Source organism: Anomaloglossus baeobatrachus, chromosome 11, assembly GCF_048569485.1.
Source record: "Anomaloglossus baeobatrachus isolate aAnoBae1 chromosome 11, aAnoBae1.hap1, whole genome shotgun sequence".
Lineage (NCBI taxonomy): Eukaryota > Metazoa > Chordata > Amphibia > Anura > Aromobatidae > Anomaloglossus > Anomaloglossus baeobatrachus.
In genome coordinates, this window is record NC_134363.1 from 104,582,114 (window position 1) to 104,588,113 (window position 6,000).

Genomic DNA, 6,000 nt, shown 5'->3' on the forward strand with positions numbered 1-6,000 from the left:
CTGGTAGATCGGAAGGGTAATGGAGAGACTGAGAAAACTCACAGTCCATTATTCCGATGAATTCTCTGTCCTCTACTGACAAGGCTACTTTATCGTCGTCCTTGGTTCTGAGAAAGACTGATTTTCCCAAGTTGTCTATATGCAGAGAAGAAGCGATGTCAGGTAGCTGTATTGTGTCTGGAGACTTCTCTTTCACTCCATAGTGATGAGGACATGGCTTTAAGCAGGTTGTGCACCCATCTCCATGCACATAAGTCTTGAAGGAGTCAATTTTTGACCGATCAACGCACACATTTCCTATGACTACCTACCCCAAGTCCAGTCTCTGGGCGTATGGTGCATAGTCAGGCCCATTACACTGTTGTTGCACCTTGTGTACCCTTAGATTGTCTCTGCCGAGTAGGAGTAGAATCTCTGCGTTATTGTCCAAAGGTGGGATAACACTAGCGAGGTGTCTCAGGTGTGGTTGATGAAATGCAGCTTCTGGGGTAGGAATTTCATTCCTGTGGCTGGGTATTTGGTCACATTCAATGAGCGTTGGTAGAGGTATTTCAGTCTTCCCATTGATAGGAGAAGCAATGAATCCCTGGGCTCTTCTGCCGCTAGTCTCTATGCGACCCGAGCAGGTGTTCAAGGTGTAGGGTTCTGATGGTCCATTAATTCCGAAGGCTTCAAAGAATTTGGTTCCTACTAGGGACCGGTTGCTTTGGTCATCTATGATGGCATACACCTTCATTGCCTTTTCTGGATGTCCCTCGGGATAAACCTTGATGAGGCATATTCGGGCACAACATTTCTCCATTTAGCCCTCTCCACATACCTCTGAGCATAAGCAGGAGACAGCTGTGGTGGTGTCAGTCTGATTGTTGGACTCCCAGCCATGACTTGGAGTGGGAGCGGTGGTGACTGCAGCCGGTGTGTCTCTAGCTAGCTGGGTTGGGTGCATGGCTGAAATGTGTTTTTCGCTATGACACTCCTCACACTTGACAATGGATTTACAGTCCTTGGCCATGTGCTCAAGTGATGCGCAGCATTTGAAACAGGTCCCAAACTCTGTGAGGACTTTCTTACGCTCCTGTAGGGTTTTGGATCTAAACCCTCTGCACTTGTTCAGTGAGTGTGTTTTTTTATGTTTGTGTATGGCACCTTCATACCTTGATGATGATGTTGTTCCAGCTGCCGAAGTGTTGAACTCTAGGAAGTCGAGGCTGGGGTCGTTCCTCATCTGTGCCTGCTCGTCAATGAACCTGCAGAAGTGAATAAATGGGGGAAAGGTGACGTCATGCACTCTTTTGTACCTTGAGACTGACGTTGCCCATTTCTCCTGCAGACTGTATGGCAGTTTCTCCACAATTGGGTTCACTCCATGGGCTGTATCCAGGTAGCACAGCCCAGACAGACGAGGGTCTCTCTTGGCGAGCTCCAGCTCCATGAGCAGATCACTTAGGTCTTGAAGCTTATGGACTTCTTTAAGGTTGATCTTTCGGATGTCCTGCAGTCTCTTGAATAGGGCTTTCTATATTGCTTCTGCGCTGCCAAAGGTACGTTCCAGTCTTTGCCATGCAGCAGCGAGACCTGCTTCTGCTTGTCCCACATAGACGGTTCTGAGGCTCTTGATACCGTTTGTAGAGCCTGGGCCCAACCACTTGATCATGAGGTTGAGCTCCTGTTCTGCAGTTAAGTTGAGATTGGCGATGGCTGCCTTGAAAGTTGCTTTCCAGGCCCTGTAGCTCTCTGCACGATCATCAAATTTCGTGAGACTAGTGTTGATTAGCTCTCTGCTCACCATGAACCTGGCAAACTCAGACATATCTGATTTCTCACCATTTGTAGCCACGACGACTCGTGATGCCCCTGGGGCATATGGGCTGCCTGGCGTGAATGGATGAGATGTTCCCGGATAGAATGACGTTGCTGCAGGGTTGAGCTGTGGTTTAGCCTCTGTAGATTCTGATGACCGCTTCTTGAGCTGTGGAAGTGGGTCAGGAAGCACTTGCTTGCCATCTTGCCGTGGTGACTGTGTTTGAGAGGGCACCTCTTGGTGACTGTTATTAATTTGCTCGGGTGTTTTAGGTGGTACTGGCACTGGTAGAGGTAAGTTGGAGGTTTCGGTGTTGTTGGCTTGGACGGTACTGCAAACCAGGGTTGATACAGGTAACTGATTCAGTACATAGTCTCTTGTGGGATCAACTGGATTGTCTGTTTCCAGTGGTGGCGAGTGAGCTAGATCAGGACCTTGGATCAATGCTTGCTCAAGTAGTCTCACTTTAGCTAGCACAACTTCCTCTTCCATCTGTGACCAAAGAATCTTTATCCGAGCCTCTGCTTCTGCCCTTTTGGCTTCTGCTTTAGCGGCTTCTGCTTTTACAAGGGCTTCTGCTTCTGCCCCTTTGGCTTCTGCTTTAGTGGCTTCTGCTTTTGCAAGGGCTTCTGCTTCTGCCCTTTAGGCTTCTGCTTCTGCCCTTTTGGCTTCTTCTACTTCTCTTTCTGTGAAGGAACGTCTCACCTGGGATTCTTCTGCTCTTATGCAGGTCTCTAGTATCCTGTCACTCAGGGCTGAGCTTCTTGAGGATGATGACCCGGATGACCGAGAGGAACGTCTAGATGAGGTTGATCGGTGTGATCTAGTTTCTTGCTGGTGAGAGATACGGTGTTCGGCCTTGTCTATGGCATCTTGCAACTTGGCATCTCTTACCTTGTCTACCCCTTGTCTGCCTTGCTCAGGTCTGAAAGAGCTTCATCAATTTTAGAGTCTTTTAGAAAGGTAATGTACCTTGTTGACAGTCTCTTGTATTTTTCATGAGCTGTGTTCAGCCGTTCCATAGCGGCTTGTAAGCATGCGGCATCACCTGATGAGGATTCAAGCCTTGACATGTAATAGGTGACTCATTCCCACTGTTCTTCCAGGTGTTCAGATAGCTAATCTTTCATAGTGTGATAGTTTTCAGTGGCCTTTATCGTGGGTTTGGAAGAGCACTTCGGTCAGACAACTTGGTCTGCTAGAAGCATGGGATCTGCCTCCTGGGCTTCATAATGGACAGTATCAGATTGTATTTGCTCTGTTTCAGTAGTGGGGAACTGTCCGAGGTCTTTTTCGGCCATTTTGATTTAAGGTCTACTGTCCCTTTAAGAAACTTGACTTTTAAATATGGGTCCGAAAATTGTCGTGCAGCTCCGCAAGGACTCCCTGGTAAAATTCCCAAGGTATCTTTAACAAAAATTGGGGATCGCAGTCCAGCAATGTGCAGTAATGAGGTATAATGTACTGCAAGTCTATAGAAGGGGTATGGCAAGAGGGAAACAGCAGATGCATAAACTGTCCCTTTACAATGCAAGCAGAGGGGGTACAGGACGTGGCAGATGGGAGAGCTTCTTCTTAGGCTTGTCCAGGCATGCACTGTTGCAGGCAGACTAGTGCACAAGGCTTGTTGCTAGGCAGATTACAAGGGAAGTTACAGGGTTCTTAGGGATCTGTAGCCGGGTTATTGAGCTGTTAAGCAGTCTTCTGACTGTTCTGACCCCACTTAAAGGTGATTGAAGTTGCGTAGTTGGGGGATGGCGTGTGAATTTTACCTTCGTTTTTCCTATAGGCGAGGCAGACATGACCAGAGCGCTCCAGAGTTAAACATGCACATGCTGAAACAATGGTGATTTAGTTTCTCCAAAGTTTAAGGACATGCAGGAGTACAGTAGTGCAAGTACCTGGCATTGTGGTTATCTTGTAATGCTTGTTTCTGGAGCCACTAAGGCAGGGGTGGGGAACCTTTTTACTGCCGGGGGCCATTTGGAAATTTCTGCCAACCTTCGGGGGCCGCACAAAATTATCAGTGTGAAAATGAACCGGCTATATTTGGTCAAACAGTTAATTAACTCACCTCTATTGTGGTGGCTGGAGCTGCTTCTCTTTTGTGCGGCTGTGATGTTCGATGATGCTTATGTTGCTTCTCTCTTTTCCAGGTTTGTCACAGTCTGGAGCGCAGGCAAATCTTTGTGATAATAAGATTGGTAGACTATATAAATCACACAACAGACACAGGGACTGGAGTATATAAATCACAGGAGACACATACATGACTGAAGGGGCTGTTGGCATATACAGCACATAGGAGACGCTGGGACTGATGTATATACATCACATAGGAGACGCTGGGACTGCTGTATATACATCACATAGGAGATGCTGGGACTGCTGTATGTACATCACATAGGAGACGCTGGGACTGCTGTATATACAGTACATCACATAGGAGACGCTGGGACTGCTGTATATACTGTACATCACAAGAGACACCTACATCACTGGAGACACTGGGGCACATACATCACACGAGGGGCTGGGGACATGTATATTCCCCCAGCCCCCTCCTGTGATGTTTATGCTTTCAGCCTCTCATTTGATGTATATGCGCCCAGCCCCTCCTGTGAAGTATATGCACCAGCCCCTCCTGTGAGATGTATGTGCCCAGCCCCTCCTGTGAGATCTATGCGCCCAGCCCCTCCTATGAGATCTATGCGCCCAGCCCCTCCTGTGATGTATATTCCCCAGCCTCTCCTGTGATATGTATGGCCCCATGCTCCTAGCATCTCCAATGTGATGTATATATCACAGGAGGGATTGGGGCATACACATCACAGGAGATGCTGGGGCATATCCATGACAGGAGCGTCTGGGTGCATATATTTGACAATAGATGCTGGTGGCATATACATGACAAGAGGGGCTGGGGAACAGACATTACTAGTTCACTGGGAGGCATAAGCATTGCTGTGGGGCACAGATGGCACTGGGGGGGCACAGACATCACTAAGGTGACACAGAGAGCACTAGGGGGGCATGGACATCACTAGGAGGGCACAGGCATCGCTAAGGGGCCACAAGCATCACTAGGGGGCACAGGCATCACTAATGGTGGGGCACACAGACATCACTAAGAGGGGGCACATAGACATAATAATAATAATAATAATAATAATAATTTTATTCATTTATATAGCGCTATTAATTCCACAGCGCTTTACATACATTGGCAATACTGTCCCCATTGGGGCTCACAATCTAGAGTCCCTATCTGTATGTCTTTGGAGTGTGGGAGGAAACCGGAGTACCCGGAGGAAACCCACGCAAACACGGGGAGAACATACAAACTCCTTGCAGATAGTGTCCTTGGTGGGATTTGAACTCAGGACCCCAGCGCTGCAAGACTGCAGTGCTAACCACTAAGCCACCGTGACACATGACTGAGGGGGGGCACACAGACCTCACTAAGGGGGGGCACACAGACATCACTAAGGGGGGGCACACAGACATCACTAAGGGGGGCACACATACATCACTAAAGGGGGGCACACAGACCTCACTAAGGGGGGCACACAGACATCACTGAGAGGGGGCACACAGACATCACTGAGGGGGGTCACACAGACACAGGCATCACTGAGGGGGGCACACAGACATCACTGAGGGGGGGCACACAGACATCACTGAGGGGGGGCACACAGACATCACTGAGGGGGGCACACAGACATCACTGAGGGGGCACACAGACATCACTGAGGGGGGGCACACAGACATCACTGAGGGGGGGCACACAGACATCACTGAGGGGGGCACACAGACCTCACTAAGGGGGCACACAGACATCACTGAGGGGGGGCACACAGACATCACTGAGGGGGGTCACACAGACACAGGCATCACTGAGGGGGGGCACACAGACATCACTGAGGGGGGGCACACTGACATCACTGAGGGGGGCACACAGACATCAATCAGGGGGGGCAAACAGACATCACTAAGGGGGGGCAAACAGACATCACTAAGGGGGGGCAAACAGACATCACTAAGGGGGGGTGCAAACAGACATCACTAGGAGGAGACTGGGGAGGCTGCACACAGCACTTGGAGCTGCACGTAGCAATGGAGGGGGCATACTGCACCGGAGAAGAGGCGGGGAGCGAGCGGCACACAGCGCCGTAGAGCGGGCAGCACACAGCGCCATG